Source organism: Muntiacus reevesi, chromosome 2 (genome assembly GCF_963930625.1).
Source record: "Muntiacus reevesi chromosome 2, mMunRee1.1, whole genome shotgun sequence".
NCBI lineage: Eukaryota > Metazoa > Chordata > Mammalia > Artiodactyla > Cervidae > Muntiacus > Muntiacus reevesi.
The window spans coordinates 30,534,082-30,550,788 of record NC_089250.1 but is presented as its reverse complement, the minus strand read 5'-3'; the positions used below and the strand labels follow the sequence as shown (position 1 = coordinate 30,550,788).

At 42.4% G+C, this 16,707-nt stretch overlaps 1 protein-coding gene across 1 annotated transcript in view; it reads left to right on the top strand.

Annotated features, from left to right (window-relative positions):
• Nucleotides 1–16,707, top strand: part of RSU1 (Ras suppressor protein 1) — a 193,347-nt gene that overhangs the window by 7,727 nt on the left and 168,913 nt on the right. The window lies entirely within an intron of this gene.

The following is a 16,707-nucleotide window of genomic DNA, read 5'->3' as shown; positions in this document are numbered from 1 at the left end:
AAGTACAGTCTCACTCTGAGATACCTGGGGTCAGGGTTTCTCTAGAGGACTTTGAAGGGCCACCATCAGCCCATCACGTCTGCATCAGAGGTTCTGAGTGGTGCACATGTGAGTGCTTCTCACATCAGCCTCTGGTGCAGATAGTAATCATCTGTGTTTCACACATGAGCAGACAGAAGGTTGAGAAAATCCCAGCCTCACACGTTGGACACACCTGGGTGTGTCTAACAGCTGTGTTCTGTAATCTTGTGCTGTGTGGCTCAGGCCTTAAGGAGTGAGGTCTTCCAGGGTTAAGCTGGACTGGTGGGGCTCACCTCACACCAGTCAGTTTCAGAATTCTTTAGAAACACTGTCCTAGGGGCCTTCTCGGTGGTCCAGTGTAGGATTCCAAGCTTCCACTGGAGGGGATACAGTTCAGTCCCTGGCTGGGGAACTGGGATCCCACATGCCATGTGGCATGGCCAAAAAAAAAAAATTGTAGTATTGGTATAAGAACAGACATGTAGACCAGTGGGATAGAATAGAGAGTCCAGATTTAGGTTGTGGCATTAAGAAACAAAAAGCATCAAGAGAGTGGATATATGTGTACTTAGAGCTGATTCATTTCATTGTATAGCAGAAACACAACATTGTAAGGCAGTTATCCTCCAATTAAAAAAAAACGAACACTGTGCTAGGCCAAGAAAATGCATCATTCCTGCAACCCTCCAGCTTGGAAACTTAGGTTTATCACATCGCTGTAGGACTTGAACTGTCGAAGAAAACAGTAGAAGCAACTTCATCTCTGTCTGGTCAGGGTTAATTCTGAACCTCCTAGTTTTTAAGGCTTTTGTGAAAAACTATTATTCTTAATGGATTTAACAGTCACATATGAGTTGTTTTTTTTTTTTAAGCTATGTGCTAATTCATTTTTTCTGTCTTCATATATCACAGTAGAATAAACCTGAGTTGCATGAAATGGTAACTGTAGTTTCTGTTTACCTGTTATTCATCAAGAGCCTTTTCACTTACTACGTTTCTGTGTATATGCGTTAACAGTGCCTCCAGACTCAGAACAGTTCTTAAGCGTAAAGTGGGCTAATGAGAAGCACACCTCAGACCAGGTAGTGAATTGGAGAGGGTCTTGGACACTTGGTTTTTCAGAGCATAGCGCAGAAATAGGCAGAAATTGGTGACATGGTTTGCAACCTCAGTATTCAAATGGTTGTTGTGCAAATGTTTGCATAGACAAGATAGTTGATATTTTATAGCTGTGAATATTTCCATCTTCAGGCTTTGTAAAAGATGCCTGTGCAGTCTATTATGTATTCTTCAAGTTGTACAGTCTTTACTAGAATAATAAAAATAATAGGTAACTGAAGCTATATACCTGAGTATATTAATCCATACATGCACACACTGCTTATCATATGCCAGGCATTGTGTGCAGCTCTGCATATAGATTATTTCTTTTTTTTTAATATTATTTGGTTATGCCGAGTCTTTGTTGGACGCACAGGATCTTCGATCTTAGTTGCAGCATGTGGGATCTCATTCCCTCATCAGGGATCGTACCCAGGCCGCCTGCACTGGGAGAGAAGAGTCTTAGTCACTGGATCACCAGGAAAGTCCCTGGATTATTTGTCTTAAACCCCACAGCTCCATTAGGATTGTTGTCATCATCGTCATTGTTCTCCGTATCCAGTTTGCAGCTGAGGGCCCAGAGATTTCCGGAACTTCAGCACACTAATAAGTACTTAAGCATTAGTACACTCATAGGCAGGTGCCAGGTGGTCAGGCTTCCAAAGCTGGGCTGCAGCTCACGCTTTCTTGCCTCTGATGTCACTAACATTTTCGAGAGTCAGGTGCACATACAAAGATGAAACCACTAATTCGGCAAGCATCCAGTGAGTGCCTGCTGGCTCCAGAAGCCGCCTCCCTGAGCTGTATGGGCTACTGATTCCGTGTCCATCGAGGAATGTGTTCAGGGATCTGACCCTCCCACGCTCCAGCGGACTGGGCTCAGGAAACAGCAATCTTCTTCCTCAGACACTCACATGTTCTTTTTTAAAAAGCTCCCTTTCACAATGCCTTTATCAGAGTGTTCCTGTGGGGAATCGCATACCTGACAGTACAGCGCATACCTGACAGTCTCCAAGCCAGGAAACTGAAGGCGATCGGCACCTCCTAGCCACTCGCCCCTCAAGACAGGGTCCTGACTCTTGACAGCAAAGATTTCCTTTGCCAGTTGATCAGCATCATTCAAAGGAAGGAGGGCTTACCGCACGCACTCCGCTATCTGGTTCTCACGCTCGGCCTCTTATTCCTGAGGTTCATTTGTGTCGTGATGCTGGGTAACGTCTAGGGTGTGATGGCCCAAGTTCCCACGTGTGTTCTGCTGTTGATGGATGCTCGGGTGGCTCCCAGGCCAGGGCTGTCCCCAGTGCTGCTGCTGTGGCCGTGTCAGCACACACGTTCCTTTCCGTTGGTTACAGGTTAGGGGTGGAGTTACTGGGTCGTGGGGTGTGCCCTTGGACACGCTTTAAAACGGAAGCAAGAGTCCCAAATATGGGGGGAAATATTTGAAACATAAATGACTGGCGAAGGCTTAATAGCATTCCTTTTTTATTGGCGTGTAATTGCTTTATAATGTTGTGTTGGTTTCTCAGAAATGAATCAGCCATATTTGTACATATATATGTGTGTGTGTGTGTGTGTGTGTGTGTATATATATATATCCCGTTCCACCCCTGTAGATCACCCACAGAGCACCAAGCTGAGTCCCCTGTGCTATATGGGAGCATCCCACCAGCTATCTGTTTTACACATGGTAGTGTATATATGTCTATGCTACTCTCTCGTCCCATCTCCTTACCCACCCCTGTGTCCACTATGTAAAGATTAAAATATCTAAAGACTTCGTACTGGTGGGTCCAGTTCAAATATGACACTGCAAATGACAGTGCTTTTACTGAACTTCTTCAATGCCGTGTCTCTGCTTTTCTTCCACTCGGAGAATCCTGATTCTCAAGGATGCTCATGATGTTAGACTATCTCACAGGTACTTTTTTGGTACCTTACACACAACTGGTGAGTTACACACAATTAACAATGCTGATATTGCCACCAAGATATTGCTGAAAACAGTTGTTTTGTGCATATTCTCTCCCCATTCTCCTCCTTTTTAAAAAAAAAAAATCATACTTCATTTTTTACAAGTTTTCCCTGTTACTAAACCTCCACGGTTTCCCCTGTTGTTAAAATCTGGCATTGGAGTGGTACTTTTGTTACAGTTGATTATTGATATATTATTAACTAAAATTCGCAATTTACATTGTTGTCTGCTCTCTGTGTTGTAATACGCGATGGCTTTAAAAAATTTATTAGAGTTTAATTGCTTTACTGCGTGATGTTTCTGCTGTACAAAGTGAATCATCTATATGACCCAGCAATCCCATTCCTGGTTATATACCTGGAGAAAACATAATTCCAAGAGATACATGCCCCCCAGTGTTCATTGCAGCACCACTTACAATATCCAGGACATGGAAGCAACGTAAGTGTCCACCAGCAGAGGAAAAGATAAAGAAGACATGGTACATATATGCAATGGAATATTATTCAGCCATAAAAGGATGAAATTGTGCCATTTGCAGAGATGTGGATGGACCTAGAGATGGAGTGAAACAAGCCAGAAAGAAACAAACATCGTTTATTACTGCCTATGTGTGGAATCTAGAAAAATTGAATAAATGAACCTATTTGCAAAGCAGAAACATAGACACTCAGTGGGTTTTAACAGATGCATAGTGTCCTACAGAGTAGTTTCACTGTCCTGAATATCCTTTGTGGTTTTTTCTTTCCCCCTATCTTCCTACTTACCTGACACCGAACCCCAGGCAACCACTGAAATTTTATGTCTTTCTAGTTTTGCGTGTTCTACAATGTGACATAGTTGAAGCCGTATAGTACGTAACCTCTAAAGAAAGACTTCTTTGATTTAGCCATATTCGTTTCAGGTTCTTCTGTGTCTTTTCTTGGCTTGACAACTTGTATATTTTTATTATTGACTAAAATTCCATTGTCTGGATGCATCACACTTTGTTTCTCCTTTCACCTATTGAAAGATATCTTGGTTGTTTTCAAATTTTGTCTATTATGAGTAAAGCTGCTATAAACATCCATGTGCAGATTTTTGTGTGAACGTGGTTCTTTGACTCCTTTGAGTAAATGCAAAGGAGTACAACTGCTGGATTGTATGCTAAGAATACGTTTGGTGTCCTGAGAAACCAACACACGGACTTCCAAGTAGCTGAACCATTTCATACATACGTCCCCCAGCCATGAATAAGAGTTCCTGTTGCTCCGTATTCTTCTCAATATTTCGTGTTGTCAGTGTTCTTGATTTTGGCCATCCTAATAGGCTTGTAGCAGTATCTTGAAAGGGTGCTGCTGAACCATGAAAGACGCCAGGATTCTTGGCCTCTGGAAGAGAAGAATTCAGTCTGGGGCCAGAGACGAGGCTTGATCACTCAGAGCTTTTGTGTAATAAAGTTTTATTAAAGTATAAGAGAGATAGAGAAAGCTTCTGACACAGACAACAGAAGGGAGATGGAGAGTATGCCCCCCTCTAGTGTTAGCAAGGGAGTTATATACTTTTTAATTAGTTATTACAGTGAATCAAAAGAATGTCTCAAGTTTGTGAAAACTTTACCAGACCCACTCCAACAATTTACATTTTAGGATAACAAGATTAGAATTTAACAATAGAAAGATCCTACCAGACCCACTCCCATAATATACATCCTAAGGTATCAGGATTAGTCGGAAGGTGTTTGGGAAGGAGAAACTCCCCCAGCAGCATACACTGTTGTTGTATAATCCCTAGTACAGAGTTTAGACTGAGTTGTGTAATTGACTAAGGGTCCCTTGGACTGCAAGGAGATCCAGCCAGTCCATCCTAAAGGAGATCAGTCCTGGGTGTTCATTGGAAGGACTGATGCTGAAGCTGAAACTCCAGTACTTTGGCCACCTCATGTGAAGAGTTGATTCACTGGAAAAGACCCTGATGCTGGGAGGGATTGGGGTAGGAGGAGAAGGGGGAGACAGAGGATGAGATGGCTGGATGGCATCCCCGACTCGATGGGCATGAGTTTGGGTAGACTCTGGGAGTTGGTGATGGACAGGGAGGCCTGGTGTGCTGCAATTCATGGGGTCGTGAAGAGCCGGACACGACTGAGCGACTGAACTGAACTGAAGGAATGTAGAGGAAAAAAAGTTTGTCCTTTTCCCCTCCTCGAGAATTCCAGACCCCTGTCTCCACTTCGAGAGCCCCAGACCCCGTTCTCCTCCTTGGGAACCCTGCACTTACCATCAGTCGGCCTAGGAATTGACTCAATCTCATTGTTTTAGTGTGCACTTCTCTCATGGCAGGTGATGTGGAAAATCTTTTCATATATTTGTTTGCCATCTGTTTATCTTCTTTGTGGTGTCTATTAAGGTCTTTGGCCTATTTTTTTTTTTTTTTAAGTAAAGTCTATTTTGTGTAGGTTTTCTTTTCTGTTATGCTTTAAATAAAATTATTTTTTATTGAAATATAGTTGATGTACAATAGTTGTTTCAGGTGTAGTGCTTCGTGACTCGATACTTGCACATAGTATGAATTTTGGGCCATTTTTTAATTGGGTTGTTTGCTTTCTTATTGTTGAATTTAAACTTTCTTGGTGTATTTTACAAAGATGTCCTATATCAGATATGTGTTTTGCAAAAACTTCTGTCTCAGTCTGTGGCTCTCCTTTCCATTTTATTAACATTGTCTTTTACAGAGGAGAAGTGTTTTTAATTTTAATGAATTTCCAGCCAGTTAACACACCTTTTTTCTTTCTTTTCCTTTTAATGCTTTTAGTGTTGTAGTCTAAGACATCATTACCAGGTCAAGGACTGCCTAGATTTTCCCTCTAGCACTTTATGCTTTTACATTTTACATTTAAGACAGTGAATCACTTTGAGTTAATATTTCTCAGAGTTATAAGTTCTGTGTCTAGGTTCTTTCTTCTTTTTTCTCCTTATGTAGATGTCAAGTTCTAGCCATTGGTTGAAAACATTGTCCTTTTCCCATTGAATTGCCTTCACTCCCTTGTCAGAGACCAGTTGATTGTATCTGTGTGAGTCTACTTCTTCATTCTCTAAGGTTTCATTGGTCTATTTGTTTTTTCACCCATTGTTAGCTGTGGCTATATATAGTAAGTTTTGTGTTGGGACATGACAGTTTTCTGAATTTTTCTTTTTCAGTATTTTATTGGCTACTTGGAGCCTTTTGCCTTTCCATATCACTTTTAGGGTCAGTTTGTCGACATTCATGAAATAAATGTGCTGTGATTTTCCTTGGGGTTGGTTGCACTGACTCTGTAGACCAAGTTAGAAAGAATTGATTGGCCAGGGTGGTTCCAGTCCTCTCATCACAGGTATGGCTGCCCTGGCTGCCAGCCTCTAGAAGTCATCTCATCAACAAAGCTTCCTTGCTCTGTCAGTTAGGAAATTCCACTGGCCAAGTACCTGGTACCTGTACTAGTTCATGGCCTGAGGATTGGGGACCCCTGGCTTAAAGAATTTTAAAAGTGTTTTCTCCTTCACAGCACAGCCTAGGGTGAGTGTTGCAGGTCAGCGAGCATCTCTGCTCCTGGTAGCCTTCACGGATCTCCACTTCCTTCTGTTCCTTTCTCCATGCCACACAGGGCGTTGTCCGAATCTGCTGGCTCAGAGCTGGGCAGCCAGCCCTCAGAGGTCTTAGCAAACCCGGTGCCCTGAGGGTCTCAGTCTGGAAGGGACATGTGTTGCTTCCACTCAGGGTCCCTCGGTAAGAATTTGTGTCTTTCATGCTCATCAGATATAGCCCTCAGGTCAGTATCTCTAATCATGTTGAATGTCTGAAACGTGTATGCTGGTAGATTGCTCAGGAGCACTCAAGAGGAAATATCACCAGTGAAAGTGTTAGTCATTCAATTGTGCCCGACTCTTTGCAATCCCATGGACTGTAGCCCACCAGGTTCTTCTGTCCATGAGATTCTCCAGGCAAGAATACTGGAGTGGGTAGCCATTTCTTCCTCCAGGGGATCTTTCTGACCCAGGGACTGAACCAGGGTCTCCTGCACTGCAGGCAAGTTCTTTATCATTTGAGCCTAATCACCAGAGTTGTGCCTATTGACAGTAGATTAAAGTTTGGGCCTTTTTACTTGGAAGTCAGACTTAACTGAAGACTCATAATTTATTTCTTGGAGTATTGTTAGGTGTTATCCTGTTTTGTTTGGTGTAAAGTCTTGCTGTCCAGAAGTCTAATGATCTGATTTTATTTTCTTCTATCTTTTTTCCCTAGATGCTGGAAAGATTTTTTTTTTTACTTCAAGTCCAGATGTTATCTTTTGGACATCTTAAAATGATATACAGTCTTCTCTTTGTGGGTATTTGCTGAATTTGTTTGGCTTGTAGAAAAGTACAGTCAGAGTTAATCAGATTCTCATTTGGAGATGGCTTGTAAAGAATCTTCTCTGTTTACTAGAGATGAAACTGTGAGCAGGCTGCCTAACCTCTCTGGATCTCATTTCCCTCACCCAAAATTGGGAGGGAGGCAGAGAATAATAGTGCTGTATCTGTTAGGGTTATTATGAGGAATGAAAGTGAAACGTGAAAGTGAAGTCACTCAGTCGTGTCTGACTCTTTGCGACCCCATGGACTGTACCTACCAGGTTCCTCCGTTGAGGGGATTTTCCAGGCAAGAGTACCGGAGTGGGGTGCCATTGCCTTCTCCAGGGAATCTTCCCGACTCAGGGATCAAACCTGGGTCTCCCACATTGCAGGCAGATGCTTTACCCTCTAAGCCACCAGGGAAGCCCTATTCCTACTGTGATGAGTAAATGAGGTAATAAAATTCTTAGAACCATGGCAGCCACATGTTAAGTGTTTGGTAAACATTATTGTTATGACCACTTTAACATTTTTGATTCTTATAAGTGGTGATTCAGTGCCCAGCGTAACATATTGATATAGGAGGTATGGTGGCTCAGTCGGAGGAAGGATCTGCCTGTAATGCAGGAAAACCAGGGTCGTTCCCTGGATTGGGAAGATCCCCTGGAGAAGGAAATGGCAGCCCACTCCAGTATTCTTGCCTGGGAAATCCCATGGACAGAGAAGCCTGAAAAAAACCTTCTAACATTTCCTTTTAAATGGGAGTTTGTAATCAGCTTACCTCCTTATGGTGCTGCTAATCTGCCTGTATCACAGGTCTTTTTTTGTGTGCTTTTTTTTTTGAGATGAACAAAGGAAATTTATTTATTTTTTAAAATTTTTAAATATTTGTTGGAGTATAGTTGCTTTCCAGTGTTGTGTTCACTCTGCTGCCCAGCAGAGTGAATCGGCTGTGTGTACATATACATCCCGTCCCTCTAGGACTGCCTTCCCGCCCCAGCCGCAGCCCTGAGGACGCTTCCCTGTGCTACACGGTAGGTCCTCGTTAGTTGTCTGGTTTCTACGTAGTGTCCGTAGTGTGTGTGTCAGCCCCACGCTCCCAGTTCATCCCACCCCCGCGCCCCCCCTGCTGTCCACACGTGTATTTCTCTCTTTCTGACTTACCTCACTCTGTATGACAATCTCTGGGTCCATTCACGTCTCTCTAGATGAGCCAGTTTCATTCCTTTCTGTGACTAATACGCCGCTGAACATCCCACATGTCCACCAGGGGAAGGATGGATATGCATACAATGTGTCGTAGGTTTTTGTTACCTCCCCTTGTTATAGAACCCCTGGTGGCTCAGACCATCAAGTGTCTGCCTACAGTGCAGGAGACCCGGGTTCGATCCCTGGGTTGGGAAGATCCTCTGGAGAAGGAAATGGCAACCCACTCCAGTATTCCTGTCTGGAAAATCCCCTGGACAGAGGAGCCTGGTAGGCTACAGCCCATGGGGTCACAAAGAGTCGGACATGACTGAGCAATTTCACTTGCACTTTTCTTGTTATAGAGTAAACTCCTTGAGGACAGTAACTATGTCTTCACGCATTTTCTGTGTCTGTCAACACCAACCAAATACAGTGCCTTGCAAACAGTCTGTAATTCACAGAGCATTTATTCATATCACCCTACACATCCCCTGAGAGCAATAAATAACTGTGTACTTGTATTTTCCTCTTTAATTCTCCCAGGCATTTTTAGAATTTAAAGTTTTTCTTTGTCTTTGTTCCTGAAGGAGAGACTGTTTGGACCGGAAGCATGTTGGTTCTGCCTTGTCAAAACACGGTGCTCTGGGTCTAGCATCTTTTGACTTAATGTCCCTGTAGACACAGAAGCCTCAGTCAGTGACCAGCTTATGGGGATTCTCAGTACATGTGAATTCTCTGCTCTTATTTATGTATAGAATGAGATGTCACGTTTTAAAAATCATCAGATATGATAAATTGCTTTCTGTTGAGTGAAAAAGCAAGTCATTGTGGTTGAGGGACCCTTTGTCTGCAAATAGGACTCAGCCATGTAACCAGTTTTGAAAACTTGCTACAAAAACACTTCTACCTCGCCACAGTATTATTTAGTTGCAAAGTCAAGGAAAGCTTTTATACCATGGATTTTTTTTCTGAAGTTTAAATTATGAACAAAATTCAAAGAAATACTTTTTAGGATTCTGGGTGTGTGGATGAATATGATATTTGTACTATATCTTGGTATCAAATATTTTATTGTCTGTCTTCCCTTAAATATATCGTCAGAAGCTGCATATTTAAGAAGATCTGAATCTACATCCTTCTGCCAGGGTTGAAATAACTTTAGCATGTGACACAGGCAGGCATTTTAATCACACATTGTGGAGACTTGGGACCCAAAGTGGTCAGAACAGCCTTTTGAACCATCCTGTATTTTCAGTTCAAATGAATTCTTTTCTGTCAACCACTTTGGGAGGAATAGAGCGTACTGTTTGCAGAGTTGCACTGAACTTGAAGGTTGTCCCCCTGGAATTGTAAAACAAGTCAAAAGTGACCCTCTCTGAGCATCTCAGAAAGGGTACAGCTGTTCTCCCAATGCAGTATTTGATCCCGCAAGAGTCGTCGAAAAGGGGTAGACTGTCTTCTGATGGTAGCTGTATTTTTCTGATTGCTTCTATGGGGAATGCAGCTGGTGAAATGAGTTGATGGTTACAGTCCAGTTTTTGGTGACCAGTGTTCCAGAATTGTTCTTTGGGAATCAGCCAATGAAAGCCGCTCAGTTGTGTCTGACTCTTTGCAACCCCATGAACTATACATACAGTCCATGGAATTCTCCAGGCCAGAATACTCGAGGGGGTAGCTGTTTCCTTCACCAGGGCATCTTCCCAACCCAGGGATTGAACCCAGATCTCCTGTGTTGGGGGTGGATTCTTTACCAACTGAGCCACCAGGGAAGCCCTCTAAGAATACTAGAGTGGGTAGCCTATCCCTTCTCCAGCGAACCTTCCTGACCCAGGAATCGAACCAGGGTCTCCTGCATTGCAGGCAGATGCGTCACCAACTCAGCTACCGAGAGGCCCAGTTCTGGCCTTCGACAGGATGGCAGAAACTTTCAAGTCCCGTGTCACTGCGTGCGTTTCTAAGCATCATTCCCGTTAGGCTGTGTTTTTTCCTCTGGATATAAATGTCATTCTGTGAAGCTGGAACTTTTTAAACCTTTCTAAAGTGCCACCAGAGGAATAATTTGCTTCTGATTTGCCAGACTGAAAGCTGGAGAGACAGTTTCCAGTGTGGCATATCTTTGTGATTTGTTGGATTGTTTTGAAAGCAGGTCTGCCATGTCGTCATCTGGTGCTGTAGATTTCCTCCTGCTCATTTTTCTTTTGTGCTGTCTACTAGATGATGAAGGGAAAAAAGCTGAACCTATTAGAAATAATACCTGCTTCCATGCATTATCCAGACATGATGCTTCTTTTTCTAGGAGTGTTGGCTGATCCTTTGATTGTTCTGAGTCTAGTTCATTGTAATGCTGGCTGGCCCACCCAGTCCTGTACCCTCCCTGTTTTTCATTTCTTCACTTGGATAAGGCTAGAACTGCTTCCATAAGCTCCAACTTCTGTATGTCTTCCAAGTCCAATTCTATATTCTGTATTGCCTAAATTGAGAGACTGTGTGGCTTAGCATTCAAACCAGGACAGTTTCGAGAGGGACACTGAGCATAATTCAGGACTGTCCCAATCTAATGAGGATGTAAGCTTGACATTGCTGTTGCGTTTTATTTTTTATTTCTTTTGCTTAGTTATTTTTAATTTATTTAAAAATTTTTTATTGTATAGTTGCATTGTTTTAGTGTCTACAGCAAAGTGAATCAGCTGTATGTATAGATACATCCCCTCTTTATTTTAATTTCCTTTCCATTTAGGTCAAAACAGAGCACTTAGTATGAGTTCCCTGAGCTGTGTACCATGTATAAAATAGTATACTGTGTATAAAATGGTATACTATGTATAAAATAGTAGTCTGTTTTGTACATAGTAGTGTATACATGTCAGTCCTAATCGCCCATTCATCCCACCCTGCCTCTCCCCCTTGGTGTCCATACGAGTGTTCTCTACGTCTGACATTACTTCTCAGAGATCTCCACGGAAGACATCATCGCCACGCTGAACGTGCCTGGTAAATGTCCAGTCCATGAGTGCCTGAAGGGATCTCTCATGGAAGTTACTGAAACAGGCGGTTTTTCTTTGACCATTTAGCACTTTCTGGCCAATTCCATCCTTGGCTGGAAAATAAACCATCATCTCTCACACACACACACAGCACCAGCTGGCTCACCCTTCTCCACCCCCTTCACCTTCAGACAGCCCTCTCCTCACAGTTTTCTTCCCCACGTGTTCATTTTGGCCTGATACAGTGTTCACCCACATACCATTTCTTTTCTTTTTTTTTTTTTTTTAATTTGCTCTCGTTTTTATTTTATATTGGAGTATAGTTGATTTACAAAGGTGCTAGTTTCAGGTGGAGAGCAGAGTGATTCAGTTATACATATACACATGTATCCACTCTTATTTGGATCCTTCTCCCGTATAGGTCATTACGGAGTATTGAATAGAGTTCCCTGTGCCGTAGAGTAGGTCCTTATTAGTTATTTTATAGTAGTAGCATGTATATAATCAGTCCCAATCTCCCAATTTTTCCTTTCCTATCCACATCCCATTCCTAAAGGCTCAAGACAGAATGAGAGCCAGGGCACGGCAGCATGAACAGTGTATGCCAGCACATTTTCTCCGTTATTTAGTTGACTTTTGGAAGTCTATTCTACTTTGAAAATGCCTGGGCAGAACACGGTTCAACACTGCCTTAGGACCTTTAATGACAGTTTGTCGTCGTTGTTCTGGTGCCACTGCTTCCGCACAGTGTATTGCTAGCAGGGCCCGAAGCTATGATTTTCCTGCACGGGGAGATTTCCCAGTGTGTGAGTAGCAGGGCAGGCCAGTGGGGAGACCTGGTTCCATTTTGCCCACATGATTGACTAGGGTGGCTTTTGTACTTTTAAATAACCCATTCTGTGTTGGTAGACCTTCTCTCCCTTCTTTTTAACCAGTGCAGTGTCAGGATAAGACCCACAATGGACTCTGCGTGGCCAAGAGGAGGGCAGTGGGAGCTGCTTGAATACTTGTCTGGCTCTTTGGTCTTTGCCTGTCACAGGCTCTGTGATTGATTCTGAGATTTCAATTCTGTCCAGCTTAACTGCCCTCCCAGCGGACCCAGCCCAGAGTCTATTGTTGCCCTAAATATTTCCTCAAAGGTCTTTTATTAACTTTGCCTTTTCTGTTCTAATTTTTCTCCTCCTTATTTAATATGTAGCCCTGTAGCAATAATGAGAAAGAAAAATACATCTATTAATAGCAATGTGATCAGGTGAAGCAACACATACATTTCTCTATTAAAAAAAAAAAAAAGAACTTTCAAACTTCATTTTCTCTCCTGCTAAATGCTTGCATAATAGAAAAGACAATGAAAGGGTTGGAAAAAAACCCAACTTTCTCTTATTAAATCCTTCATTATGAATGTTAGCTGGGAGAAGAGCAAAGTTTTTTTCTTCTTAATTAAGGTAGTTGTGATATTTTAGGAAAAATTAAGGCAGGATATTGGATTATCAGGGGTTTTTTTGGTAAGCAGAATTATTTCTGTGACACTCAAATGAAGTATTTGCATAGTGTGAGTGTCTGCTGGTTTTGGTTCGCGCCATCTTTGTTGGTTTTAAAACCCCTAATTTTATCTCACATGTGGTCACTTGTAATCCACCTCTTTTGCATTTAGGCATCACTGTATTATAAGTGGAAGTGCAATTTCTTGGAAGGGGTTTTTTCCCCCTTTCCATCTTCCTAAGGGGAATATAGACATGATGGCTAAGCTCAGGCAGCCCTTTTGGACTGTGAGGTGGGATTCAAACATTGGGAATGGCTGGGTCGCAAGAAACCAGCAGCTCTGTACTGCCCGTGCATAAGTGAGAGAAACTTCTGTGTAACTCCTGTTATTTCCAGTTTGTCCTCACATGACTCTGGCTACTGTCTCAACTTACATATCTGTCAATCTGTTTCTTCTGGTTTTATGTGAAGGCTGCTCTTGGCGATTTCTTGTTTTCATATCAGACTATATGCCTCAGAGATAAAGGAATGCTGTATCTAGTGGACAGGAACAATCTTAACTCTTATAGATGTGTGCAAGATGCCATGCAGTGTCTAAAATCTAGCTTCTCATGTTAGAAGCGATCATGGTAATGTTTTTAAAATTGTAAAATTGCTCCTTTGCTTTGCCTTTCTCTCCTTCATTCCCTAAAGATTCAATCCTAAAGTCAGTAAGTTCAACAGAAAAAGAGACACATTCAGGGTTTGGGGGTAGGAGAGTGGGGGTGGGCATGGTGGTCCAGAGCCAGGCATGGAACTGTGAGTGGGGTGAGGAGAGCCTCTGTGCAGGGTAGGGAGCCTGGCTTGGGGGGTCTGAGCCCGAGCGGGATCAGGTTGAGGAAGGTAGGCAAGCAGGTGAGGAGGTTGAGTTGGACAGGTGTCCAGGTGGGAAGAAAGGGGGTGATGGATTACTACATTAATACATAGGTTGCATAGTTGAAAGAACCCAGAAGGTTGCACAGAGCCCACTCACCCAGGGAGTTTATAAAGGCACAAGACATAGCTTAGCAGAGATAAGAAAGCCCAGGTGACCATCAGGGGCCCCAGAGGCTTACTGGCACAGTCTACCACCCTTCCCTGCCCCAGGGTCGTTTCTTAGTTGCTTAGGACATACTTCGTCTCCAAATGTGAACTTTCAAGACATATCTGAGAAGTCCGGGTGTTGGGATGGCTTGGACTGAGATCTCCAGCACTGTCTTCTGTGTGTGACTGGTCAGGCATCTGCAGCCAAGTGTAAGCCAATGACCTGCATATCTTTGGATGTGTGAACAAGCTGGTCCTAGAGCCTCCAAGGTCTCTGCCAACATGACACATCTCGAGCTTGCCTACTCATCTTTACCTTGACTCAGTGTCCCTGCAGGTCAGCATGGAGCTGTCCACACCCAGATGTGAGATAACTCTGCTTCATGCAGTTACACGTAGGGGTACTGACTGCATACATAAGTAGCTTAAAGACAATGGAAACCAGAGTTCTCACTGTTAGAGAGGGAACTACAAACAGGAAAGGGAGAACACTAGAATGAACCATGCAGGGTTGTATTGAAATCGATCTATTGGTGTGAACTTGGGATTTTCAATAATATAGTGAGATCTGCACAGATGTGTGTGTATTTTCTACTTCCATCACCTGAGAATACTGAGACCTCAAATAACAATGAGCACAGCTAGTGCCCAGATTTTGGCTTCTAAGTACCATTTTCTGCAGACACACAAAAAAAGCAAAGCTCATTGGAGAAATGGCCGATAGATTCCAGGCCTGTGGCAGTGGAAGTGCAAGATGAGTTTGACTGTCTTGTGCCAAAGAGTAGAAGTACTTAGAGAGTGAGGGGGACATTTCAGAAGGACCAGGCAGTCAGCTTGGATGGGGGATTCGCACCAGCCACATCAGGGACCATCATAATCTGAACAAATCATCATCATAATCTGAACAAATGATGTAACCCATTGACTAAATTAGGAAACCACAAAGCCATACAAATGGAAGTAAAATGAATTCATGATTTCTCCACAGCGGCCTCATGGATGTCTTGGACTGGATGATTCTTTTCTTGGGTGGGCTGCCTGGTGCGTTTGTAGGATGTTTAGCAGCATCCCTGGGCCCTAGATGCTAGATGCCACCGCTTAGACCAGTGTTCGGCACTAGTGGTGCCTCAGATATAATAATTTGCCTGCAGTGCAGGAGACCCATGTTCGATCCCTGAGTTGGGAAGATCCCCTGGAGACGGAAATGGCAACCCACTCCAGTATTCTTGCCTGGAGAATTCCATGGACAACAGATCCTGGCGGGCTGCAGTCCATGGGGTCACCGAGTGGGACACAGCTGAGCAACTAGTACTAATGCAGCAGAAATCTGTGCCAGCTGATAGGATGCAGTGAGAAGATGACTGCATTTCCTCAGGATTCCTGCTAATGGTGCATAACCTGAGCTAATCAAGAATAAACAAAGGTCTCAATGCTCTGTGGTGACCCAAATGAAAGGAAATGTGAAAAAGAGGAGATACGTGGGTATGTCCAGCTGATTCAGTTTGTTGTACAGCAGAAATGAACACAACACTGTAAGGCAGCTATACTCCAATAAAAATTAAAGGACCAAAAACCACATGGAGGACATAACACAAGTACCTTGGCCTGTGTGCTTCACAATCTTCGTGGTCATGAAATTCAAGGAAGCAGTGACCCAGAATAAGACGTGACTTGAAGAGGCCTGGCAGCTACATGCATCGTGGATTCTAAACTGGATCCATTTCTATTAAAGAACTGTTTGGGACATTTGGTGAAACTGGAGTGGGTGAGGGCTGAGGATCAGATGATGATGATGTACTGTGCAGGGGAATGTCTTTGTAGGAATACCCTAAAGTTTATGGGACATAAAGTTTATGAGTCAGGACAGAGAAATGGGTCTTTGTATTGTATTTTGAACTTTTCTGTAACTTTGTGCTAGTTTGAACAAAAGAAAAACACTCAAAAGTTGCAGTCGGGGTGATGCATATTTTTTTCAAGGATGCTGAGTTCCAATCTTGAGACTCCTCTTGAGAAAAAATATTTGTCTTAGTGTCCTTTGAAGGGAAGAAAACTGTCATATTAAAATAAGGTCCTTATAGAAAGGATATTAGAAAAATTTCTAATATGTTTCTTCACGAATATATATCTATTTCACATTTAAAACTTTAATATATATTAAGTACACTAATTAGTATAAAGTATATAATCATTTAGATTTATTTTATACATATAAATATACAATTTAATATAAATAAAAGGTAAATATATGTAATTTGTATATAAATGTAAATTTAACAAATAATAAATACATGGGTGTATATATATTATTTATGTCAGTATATATATATATACACCCATATAATAAATATATATAGCTTGCTCACCACAAAGTGAAGTTTTAGAACCCAAAGTAGAGGTCACTTTTTAATCCCCTCTGGCCTTTTTTTTTTTTAGTGAATTTGTATACATATTTTCTTTCTTGGTACTTGGAGAAACCTTTTTCTTTTCTTTTTTAAAGGCAAATCTAGTCTTTTTCAGCAGCTTAAGCTTCCATGATCATATTTGAAACTGG